The sequence below is a fragment of the Nipponia nippon genome, unplaced genomic scaffold (genome assembly GCF_047370975.1).
Source record: "Nipponia nippon isolate SJK-2023a ecotype South Korea unplaced genomic scaffold, ASM4737097v1 scaffold_12, whole genome shotgun sequence".
Lineage (NCBI taxonomy): Eukaryota > Metazoa > Chordata > Aves > Pelecaniformes > Threskiornithidae > Nipponia > Nipponia nippon.
This window is the reverse complement of record NW_028262313.1, coordinates 5,619,702-5,631,440: the sequence shown is the minus strand read 5'-3', so window position 1 is coordinate 5,631,440 and position 11,739 is coordinate 5,619,702.

Below are 11,739 nucleotides of genomic sequence, written 5' to 3'. Positions count from 1 at the left end.
CCATTTCTCAGCACTAGCTTGCATTGCTGAAAACTATCTGTAGCAGATTCTTCAGCTGTGTTGCAATGCAAGTTTCACAGCACTAATACATGTTCTGAACCTCACGATGAAAAGCAATGCAGTCCTGAGCATACACTGCAAAAAGACATTCCTAAAGGCTATTTTATTCTATTCTATTCTCTCTCCCCACCCCTACAATGGTTATTAATTAAGTGAATGACATTTGACCCAAAGGGGGGACTAGGACATTTCCTTCTCTCCGTTAAAAATCCATACATAACACCTCAAAAGGATGACTTATGAATGTCTTTTTCATAATTGTTGCCATATCAGTATGCTCTATATCCTTTTTACTCAAGTGACTTAATTCATTTTTTATCCATTTATTTTTTGGAGTTGACAATCTATTTTCTGCTAAGCAGTAAGCTATGTTTATTAACTTTATTCTACCAAAAGGTGAATCTGAACACTTCTCAAACATGCACCTACCACTACAGATATATGCACAGACAAATCAGCTGAAGAAACAGATGTCATTCCACAATTTGCTCCTCATTCCTTCTTTCAACTCTGTGACCCAAAAACCTGCATCATCAGTATTTTTTTTTTCTAGATAATGAGCTACTCATCCAGGTTCTAACTTCTTCAAACATTATATATAAGACCAATTATTCAGCCAAGAAACACCATTTAGCAAAATATTAAAGAAAAAAAAAGAATTTAGGTATGAGTGAACCAAACGTTAGAAATTCAAGTTAATTGCAATGCACCAGATTTTTCTGATACAACTTCATTTTACAGTAAATTACCTTTACTATTTTGTGGCAAAGGAGAGCTTGCTTATCAGCCTCCCCTTCATGAGGTAGAAGAGATTACAGTCTCCAGTGCAGCTGCCTTTCTCATCCCTGTTTTGACCTGCTGGCTCTGTTGTTCCTGAGAGACCTTCTAAACGACCTGAGTTTGCATAGACATGTCAAGAGTGGCTGGTCAGTAATCACTTTGAGTGAAATGGGCTGTGGGGTTCGCACATGACCCTCTTCTACTGAATACCTGGCAGGAGGTTAACGATAATCAGCAGAACAAGATGACACAACTGCAGAGAAATCAGTTTTGTAACTAGCCTTGCTTATAAGAAGACAAGAGGTCATTCTTATCTTCTGGGAGTGCCTTTTACAAACTATGTCCTTCTCTCAGGAAAGATATTATGAATGTTCCCAGCTGGTCAACTGTTTTATTCCTTCTCTCCTATTATTTGTTTTTCACTAGCATTTGGAAAAAAACTTTAAACAGTAGATGGAAATAGTGAGTGCATTATATTCAGTGCTGGACAATATACTGAATGTAGCTGTTGAGTGATATTTTAACGGTGGTGTTACTTTGAAGATAAGTTGTTGCATCCTTGTACTGTTCTATCTTTTTCAGATAATACTGTTGCTGTCCAAAACATAATAAGCTGCAGTAATTAAAACTACAGGTCATCTAAGTATGATCTACAGATAAGAACAAAAAAACACCTGGCAAGATGAACAATGTGCAATTAAAAAAAACTTAGGATGATACATGGCAAAGTTCTTTATGGCTTAGTCGTTATCTGATAGATTAAGGTATACTGGTTAAAAAAGTCACTTCAGAAATAGAAAGAAAAAGGAATAGAAAATATTACTACATTTGACTACCAGACATGCAAAAGAAGTGAGAAACAATGAAAATCCAAATCAAGTGAATGAATAGCTCTCAAAAGCAAATGGTTCACCACCATTGATCTCATAAGCATGAAAAGTGTTTCTGAGGTTTTGTTTGTCCTGAAAGCATGAAATCCTACACCTTCTCTTAGTAAGTTGTAAAATTATTTGTACAATTACAAATCCCTGCTTCTGCAGTGGACAGTGAGAGAGCAAGAGCAAGAAAGAGAGAAAGAAAGAAAGTTAGTTGTGTTTGGTTTTTTTTTTTTTTAAAAAGAAAGAAAAAAAGAGATCAGACTGAAAACATGAAACCCAAAGTGGAGATGATGCTTACGAAAGGCTAATCTGCAGACCTTTAGGTGAGCGAGAAAGAGCTCAGCATCCCAAACTCCAATTTAGTACCTCATCCTCTCAGTCTCACCATATAAAAAATGAACAATTTAATGTCTTCAGCTATCAAAGGTGAGATGTTAATGAATGGGACCTTTCCTTTTATTTATTAAAAAGGTACTTGTAAAGGATATATATCCAACATCAAATAACAACAAATGGAGCTGAGAAATACAAATACCACAATTTTTAAGACAGCACATGCCGCTGTATGAAAGACATTATCACTCAGTATTTGCTGCAAGCAAACTACCAGGCTCTGTAACTCTTGTACTTAGTGCTGCTTGACCCCATAGACATTACTCAACTTCCCTGTATCTCGATTTCCTCATCTATAAATCACATAGTAAATGCAAAATGATGTTGCTATAAAAATCAAGAAAATGCTTAGTTGAAAATAAGCATTTTTAACTTCTAAAGCCAAATATGTCCCAAGATTCTCCTTCTGCCATTTGCATAAATAAGCAAAAGAAGCTGCTTTTGTTTTATATGGAAAATCTGTGGATGTTGCTTTCAGTAGAAGAGTCTAGGCAGTGCAATCACATAACAGCTGCATCTGCTGACAACAAAGGCTGTATCAAGGGCTGAATAAAAAATCTTTTCTCATTTCGATACGCTATAGTTTTCAAAAACTTTTTTCCTCAACTGATTGGAAAATCATTCCCACTCCCTTGCAGAAATCATTACAAGTTACATGTATTTAGTAACAGCTTGTTGGACACAGCTGAAAGAAAAATCACATATGAGGCTGAACAAACTATCATTTTATGAGAAGATATGGCTTTCACTGATGAGCTATATGCAAAGTAGTCATATGGGAATCCTCACTGCACTGTTCTGGGATTAATGCTGCTTCTCTGGAATTTTAAAAATGACTTTACATCTGTTTGATATCTTTTACACTCAGTCTCCCTCAGCTGAGTATGATTCACAGCTGAATATGCCAGCAGTTATAGCCAATTACATGTAGTTCATCCTTTCTTGCATATTCTTGCTTGTGGTGTTTATTCTTGCTGCACTTCTAATGTGACCTGCAGACCACACTAACACTTAGCTCCTAAATCATAGCCTAATTTTTCAGAAATGCTGAGCTTCACAACTCCAGGGAGAATCTTCCACTACTTAATATTTGATTGTCAGCTTCTTACATTACTACGCAGTTACTGCAGATGTACTTTCAACAGCTTCAACAGAGCAAAACATAAATGCTCTGACTTAAAATATCCTTTAAATACATGCTGTTAAGTAGGTATAGGATTCTCCACAGTCTTCAGCTGAGATGTAAGCTTATGATTAAATACTCTGCTAAAGAATAAAGCCAGGCTTATACTATCATCATTATTATTATTGTTACAGACCCCCGTAAATAAGAACTACACAGTTACTCCAGAGAGCTTTGTATTAGGACAACAGAAACACCAACATTTTCTTTATTATACTGTATTCTTTCAGTTATCACAAAGTATTTGTTTATCAATACAAAGAACAATAAATATTTTATCATTATGGTTTATCTTACAGTAGTCATACTTTTCAAAGTATTTCTATGAAGTAGTAAAATATGTTTCCCAGGCAATAAAAAAGGGTGTTATAGCAGTATGCTGGTTGGGTGGTAGATGAAATCTTAATTTAATAATATATATGTAAACATAAAATGAATAAACCTGAACTGGAGTACAAAATCTAATTGAAGGCATTTATTAAAAAAGTGTGTTTACACAATCCTTTAAATATTAATTAAAGTTACTAATATTGATTTTGGTAACATACATTTTGAAATTACTTACTTTATAGCAAAACTAGACTGCTTTTTCACAAGGGTTCTTCTACAAAATGTTTTGGCTAACTCTAAAATTTCTCTTTAGCATTAAGACTGAGTGGTAGCATTTCCTGGAGCAATACCTGCCAGAAAAGTGTGAAATTGGGTATTAATATGCAAAGTTTAGAACACCAAACACAGCCTCTGGACAATTAACAGTGATAGGAAGATTTTTAAGTCCCAAAGCTGAAGGGCGTCAAATTATCACACAGAGTAGTTATGTTGGGATACGAACTTTAAAAGTAAAAATAATTTGTTTGCCTCTTTTATTATCATTGCCAAAAAAAAAAGGGGGGGGGTGTTAAATATGTTGTTAAAAACGTCTTATTTTGACTAGTTAGCAGTATTGAAGACAGGCTGGCAGGTCACTAAAAAGTGATTTCTGTTTTCACATGTTTGGAATTACACAATAAAACTTGATTCAACCACTGCAACATTATTCTTTCTTTCTTTCTTTTTGTTTTCTTCCCCGCCCCGCTTTTGCAATGGATAGGTCAGCCAGCAATATTATTGCATCTGGTCAAGTAGTACACATCTTATTTGTGAGAGATGTGTAATAGACACATCAAGAATATTGTGAGTTAAAAAAGGACAAAAAACAGAGATGAAAAATCAGTTCAGTTTATCATAACTTTCCATTTGAAGCTGTAAGAACCTGAGTCTGCCAGTTTACCAGATAAACTGGAAACTTTCTTCCTTCTGTTCTCCATGCCTAGTTTTCTACTAATGCTACTAGTTTTCTAGTTAACGTTATTACAGTGGAATCATCTGTTACAGCGCTAATTTATGAATCACTGATGATTTTTTATAGATGGTAATTTATTGTATTGGCTATTTCTGTACCTGGTTGGCAAAGAATACGACAATTACAGATCCTAATAGAAAGGTTGGTTTCAGTATATGACAGTTTACACCTTTAACTTCATATACATATATAAATCCAGGTTTTGGTGTCTTCTCTGCCAGCTAAGGTGATGGCCATTTTATCTATACGACATAATCTCTGCCCCTCAGCACTTGCCCTCACCCCAATCTAACATTATACTTAGTTTTCCTGTCCCTGGAGTCCCATATTCTAACCCAAGAGCTGGTCACATCCTAAATGAAACCAGGAACTTTTAATTGATCTAAAACCAAGCCACTTACCCTTTTTCTTAACTGCCTAAGACTTGTATGACTTAGCAATAAGCTTTCATCTTTGGCCCGAACAATACAAAATCCTTCACCCCCAGGCAAGCCCAGAAAACCATACTTACGGAGAATTTACCATAACACTTCACTGTTAACAATATTCTCCCTCACTGAAAACCAATAAGCCTTTCTGAGCCACAAGATTACCTGAGATTTACTCTAAATCTAATCCTAGCCTGCTCTGAAACTACTGATAAACTCCTCTTCCCTGCTGGCATTTCACCCCAGCAAGACTTCCAGAATCCCAAAGAAAATTTTGGATTTTTATAATCAAAATATATTCAGCATGTGCAATATTTTACAGCCCTGACACTAGCCCAACACCTAAATCAACTCAAGGCACGCTACAAAAAAATAAGCTAACAGCATCAGCTCCTCCCTCTACCTCTAAAACTTTCTGGTCAGGCCCTACAATCCTTGACAATAACATTAGGTACATTCCTGAAGCTTACACTGGACTTGAACTAAGCGCCAGGACACGTGGTTCTTTGCTCCAAATCTTAACCTTGGGTTCGCACCAAGGCACAGATGTAAGCCCAGTTGGCACACACTACAAGCATTAATCCTACAATGAATCTGAAGAAAAGTTTTATTTAACCTTAGGGATCTTTACCCAACCATGAACCATAAGTTTTCCATCAGTATCATCACTGGATATCATCTTATTCCTGTCCTAAGATGTAGGCCAGAACAAGGATTACCTGATCTTCCCTTTCAAAGGATTCCACAAGGTATTCTTAGGACTAGGCTTCGATCTAGGGCTCAGGAAAGAAACAACAGAATATCTTGATTTATTACTTGATCTTGCAAGGCTGCAGGACTAACATGGACTGTGTGGCAGCAGTAAAAAATATGTTATTGTTATTTCTCGGAAGGCTGAGCAATGCTTATGGCTAGAGTTTGAAATAGGTTTGAATTCACCATGGAAGACAAACATTTATTGCTGTATCTCAAAAGGCAGTCAGAACGAGAATGAATGCTGGTGTGAGGTGGGCCATCCAGTTTACGCTTAGCTTCAAGAAGACATATATCCGCTAGACTGTGGTTACATCTAGAATTAAAGGTGATTTGGGAAACAGAGGTTGAGGATCTCAATTTACTGCATGCTTCTATACTTGTAAGTCTTCTGAAATCCAGGAATAAACTTAGCTGCTCGAACACTGCTTTCTCAAATACCAGTCCTTATTTTATCATTAACACTAAATGTACCCTAAAAAAAAATTTTCTGTTTCTTACCCTCTCCATAAGCCTTTCATTCCCACCTAAATCATCTTCTTCACATTAAATCCTGCAAGATCCAGAAACAAATGTATCTATTGTCACTCTGTAGTATCCTATCCTAATCTTTAACACATCCCTAACCTTAATCTTAACATCACAGCAAAGAGATTTTGCACATCCTGGAGGTAAGCACAACTCAATTATCCTACCACATATCAATTCTCATAACCTTGAGGACTTTGTGTGATTCAGAAAAAAATTGAGCTCTTCAGCCAGTTCCCCATACTGCTATTTTTATAGGTTTTAGGATTAATTTTTCTTTTGTGGTGTTTGCACATGTGTGCATAAACCTTGATAGGTCTAGCTAAAAGAACCTATAATTTCTACAACAGACGTAAGTGTATATAAAGCTGGAATGGTTCAACTTTTAGCAAAATGACAGCACATGTTTTCTAATGGCATATTTAAAGTAATTAATAGTGTAGAGCATTGATTTGCTAGCTTGAAGTGTTTGTATTTGAGGTAATGAGGATATTTGAACTTCAAATGTTCTGATAAGACATTTGTGGAGTCACTCAGTGTTAAAGTGAGGTTTTTTAAGATGCTTCCAAGCTGAAGTTGTTATAATGATGCATATGGCTTTATGCTGCTATTAATATCCACGTAACATGAATGTAGTGCTAACTAACAGAATAAGGTTTCCTAAGTATATATTATCAGATAAGTGAGCATGTAATTGGAAGATATTAAGGGAGGAAAATATACATTCAAGAGAGCTGGTTTGAAAGGTCTTTTCTGAAAATGAAATCCTTTTAAATCTTATTCATCAATAGCCAAAGGATTGGTGAGCATATGAAATTTCTTTGTTTGAATATTTGTTTGATTCAACTCACAGAGCATGAAGTTATATCTAGGCTGTTTTTACTGTGAAAACATTCAGCATTATAAGAAATTTAATTTTTTCATGTGCCTCTTCCAGGTTTCAACTTGATCATGAAATATTTAACTAACTTATTTTTTGGCATTGCATTCAATAGACAGCAGATATTTAGTCAACGGGCATTTATATTTTCCTTTGCTTTATTTTTAACACAATGATACAACAGATATTTCAAATGTCCACATGCTCTCTGTAACTCGGTTCAAAGCTTGAAATTATCTCTTTAAATTCATTACACAGAACAAGGATCCGCTAGTAGTTCAGTTCTGCAGAACAGTATACTCAAAACAATTGCTAGCTGACTTACACATTACCATGTGCTCTTACCATTTGGCTAGTCAAGAACATTGCTGCTACCTGGTCTTCAAACAGCTACTCCTATTTAGGTAGGAATAAGAATAATTCATGGGAGAATAAGGATATTCATCATTAATTATTTTTTACTGTCTTAAATTCCAGTTTTACCATGCAGATAATACACAGGACAGCAATTTATAGACTCAGGCGAGGCATGAAGAAGGTGAGTTGACAATGAAGAAGGCAGAAAGGGCTGCTCCAGCTTGCAGCAAAGGAACTGAATTCTCCACCAGCAGCACACAGCATAGCAAAAAGAACTGAGGTTGGCTGGAGTCAGCCTTATCTATTTTTTTGTGTATGGTTTTATTTGCTTATTCCCTTGTCTTTGTGTAGTGTATCTAGCGGGGCAGGGGGAAAACAGGCATGGGGAAGGGAATATAAGCTTGCTGATTTTCTTTTTTCCTTCCAGGCTTCAACTTGATCAGCTAGCATACACTTCATTACAACCTACCTCATCAATACCACATACTTTCTTCACCTTTTTTATTCATTTGAAGATGCACATTTTTATAAAAAATAACAATTATTGTTTGTCAGTCAAGGCAAGCCAAAATAGTAGACACTGAAGAATGTGTAAATTACTTAAACTTACACAAGGGTATGTCTTCTTATTAATTTTTTGGGGGGGCAGTGTAAGAGCTTACAATTATTTTTTTATCGCTACTGTCAGTCTGTTGAAGAAGTAATGAATCCACACAATAGAACTAGCAGAACAAACCATATACTGTAGGACATCAGTCACCTGTGTTAGTTCAAATCAGCCAGGAAGGCTGTTTAATTTAAGCAGCTATCTTTCCTCTAAAGCTGAAGAAGATAGTTCACATAATGGTCCAAAATCCTAGCAGTAATTAAGTGGGGAAAGTCTCAGACTGTGGTAGTCAGTTCCTCAGCGACCTTCTGACCACAACCTCAGTGTTCCTCATCCGTGACTCACAGTAGTTATCCAATGTGTCCTGCCTCACACTCATACAAGCTCATCCTACTCCTCACTGCAGATGCTACTCAATGCATACAATAACGGATTCCAGCATGACAGCACGAATACACAACTACTATTAACTGCTACGCATAGACACAGTTATCACAAATTCATGCAATAGTACAGAACTTGCATTCAGGTTCACAGAAGTACTTTCACAGACAGTAATTACCTTGAATGCATTTCCAAAACCAATTACATGAAAAAAAACAAAATATGGAATTAAAATACTACAACCAGCATATACCAGACTATGTTCACTGAACAGTCATGTCAATCAAAGCTCTGGCCCAAAAGTTTCTAATAGCATTTTGACTTATTAAAAAGATGATCTTGGTCAGAGTTGTTTGAAATGACACAAAAAATCCCATATTCCTTTAATGTTGAAATTCCTTTAACTAAGTTAAATTGAAAAAATATAAAAAGTTTGAAGTCTCAAGAAAACAAGTACTTTTGATTTATACCTATGATTCTATGAGTACTCAAAAAAAGGATATCAGCAAGTTTGTCACCATATCCATTCATTCAGAAATAATAAAAAAAAACCAACAAACAAAAAAACCCCACATAAAAAGCACATTAAAAAAAAAAAAAATTCCTCTTTATCTTTGTTTCCTCTTTCATTCCAACTTTCTTTACTCCCTGTCTGAACATATTAACCATTTGCCAAGGACAGACACCATCTGAACAGACACCACTGGAGAAAAAACCCACAGGTTTTGTGTCTTCTACAAGTTATATCCATCCAACTGCTCGGCATGACTACTGTGGATAAGGACAGTCCTCTTTTTTTTTTCTTAACAAGACATAAGTAAGTCATCTCTGCAACATTATTTCCTTCCTGCTGGCCTGAAATATTGCAAATGAAAAAGCACGCTTCCTGTGTTTTATAGTGAATTATGCAAATACCGTTCCCAGCTCTCTTGTTTTATGTAACAAACAGGTTGTTCACATGCAAATGCCAAAGTGTCACAGTCACCATTTTTCAATTCATTGCAGTTTAGTATTTTTTCACTCCTGAACTCAAGAATGAAAAAGCATGATTTACAAAATTAACAGAAATATGGATTTGGATATAAAAGAATCAATTTTTATCCATAATCTAAAAAGTCAAGATTTTTTTAAAAGATACATTTAAGACCATTACAATAGACACCTTTAAAATGATAAATCATTTTAACTTAAGAAAGCAAAATTTCTAAGCTGACTATATAAAATATAACTTCCTGCATTTTTAAAACAATATCTGACAAGTATGACTTTGGGGTGGCCAAATCTTTACTATTTTGCCCAGCTCTTTTAAAGGTGAGCTACTCAAAAATACCTTTGGGTTTCAGATCAAATTCCACTTCAATTTACTTTAAAATATGTCTTAACAACACACTACAAAGCTGGGTAGGTAGCCAAGCTAGCCCTAAATACAGGGCTATGGTAAATGTACACCACAACTGTGAAAGGACAGCACTTCTCAACAGAGTGATTTAGGTTAAGGAAAGCAATGTTCCTGTACTCCTAATCTGTCTGGGATACCTCTGAGCCACACTACGCTGTGGTGTGCAGAAAATTCTCTAGGTACTTAAGTGACTTTCAGAAAGATTTAGATACTGATGATTAGGGGCCTAGACAACTTTTGAAAATATAACGCAAGATTTGTTAAAGCACTGAAGTACATCAAGTGCTTTAAAAACAAGAGCAGACTCCCAGCAAGATACACATAAGGAAAAAGCTTTTCCCTATCCTGCAAACCCCTTTCGGACTTCTTTTGCCATTCTTGGAGTACCTGTTTATTATTTTCACACAGTATATTACTTCTCATTTACCAATGGTATTATTTTGAAACCTCAAAAACCTAATTAAAAAGTGTTTCACAGTTCTTTTGCATCTCACCTTTGGTAAACTTTGCATTCGTTACTCCCTCCAACTTGGAATAATCAGCAGATTCGCTGCTTCATGTTTGGATTCCACTGCCTGAGCCATTTATATAGGTTAGAAATAGGGCGAACAAGTAACTCCTACAAGACCACACTTAATTCTCTCCACACTTAAACATACCGAATGAGTCCATTCTCCAGTACTCTGTTCCTATTATTTTAAAATCCAGTTCTTTATCTGTCTTTATATTCTGCACTCTGGTGTTAAAAAGTATATACTGTGTGTGGAAATCTGCCGTGTAGAACACAGCTTTATATAAACCCTAATAGTGTATGTGTCACACTGGCTACTCTAATCTAAGGTCAAACTCTGCTTCCCTTACTTGCACATAGTTCTGTACAAGACAACAAGGAGTAGTGTGAAGCAAAACCGTTTTTCTGTATAAGACAGCAAGGAGTAGTGTGAAGCAAACCTGTTTTTCTCTGCAGTCTTGAAAAACAATGAAATGGATGCTGTTATACAATGAATGTCAAAAGAGGACTGCAGCAAGTGCATGTGTAACAGAATATTTTGTGAAGAAAACGGAAAAAACAAATGAGATGTATGACACAGAGAAAGTCAACAGCACATCGGAATTAAAAGGAACGTTCCAGGATGATATAATTAGCGCTACAAAATATCACTGTGCAGGAGAGAAGGACACAAGTGCTGAGACTTTTCAATGAGCAATGTGTTTCAGGATGAGGCACCAATATCTGTTCAAACAAGAGGTTTTCACTGTGTCATAAAATTTTTCATTTTTTGGAAAAAAATTCTCTGACTTCTTAAAGAGATGTTTTAGAATGAGTTGTACAAAGGACAGTAAGGAAGTGACATCTGTGTAGATATATGCTTTAAATATCACAGGGGACAGACTCAAGAGTATAAAGCAGTGTGTCCGCTCGCTCACTCCCCTCCAGTGGGATGGGGGAGAGAATCAGAAGAGTAAAAGTGAGAACACTCATGGGTTCAGATAAAGACAGTTTAATGGGTAAAGCAAAAGCCACACACGCAAGCAAAGCAAAGCAAGGAATTCATTCACTCCTTCCCATCAGCAGGCAGGCGTTCAGCCATCCCCAGGAAAGCAGGGCTCCATCACGCATAACGGTTACTTGGGAAGACAAAACACCACCACTCCGAAGGTCCCCCCCCTTCCTTCTTCTTCTTCCCCCAACTCTATATGCTGAGCATGACGCCATAAAGTGTGGGATATCCCTGTGGTCAGCTGGAGTCAGCTGTCCCGGCCGTG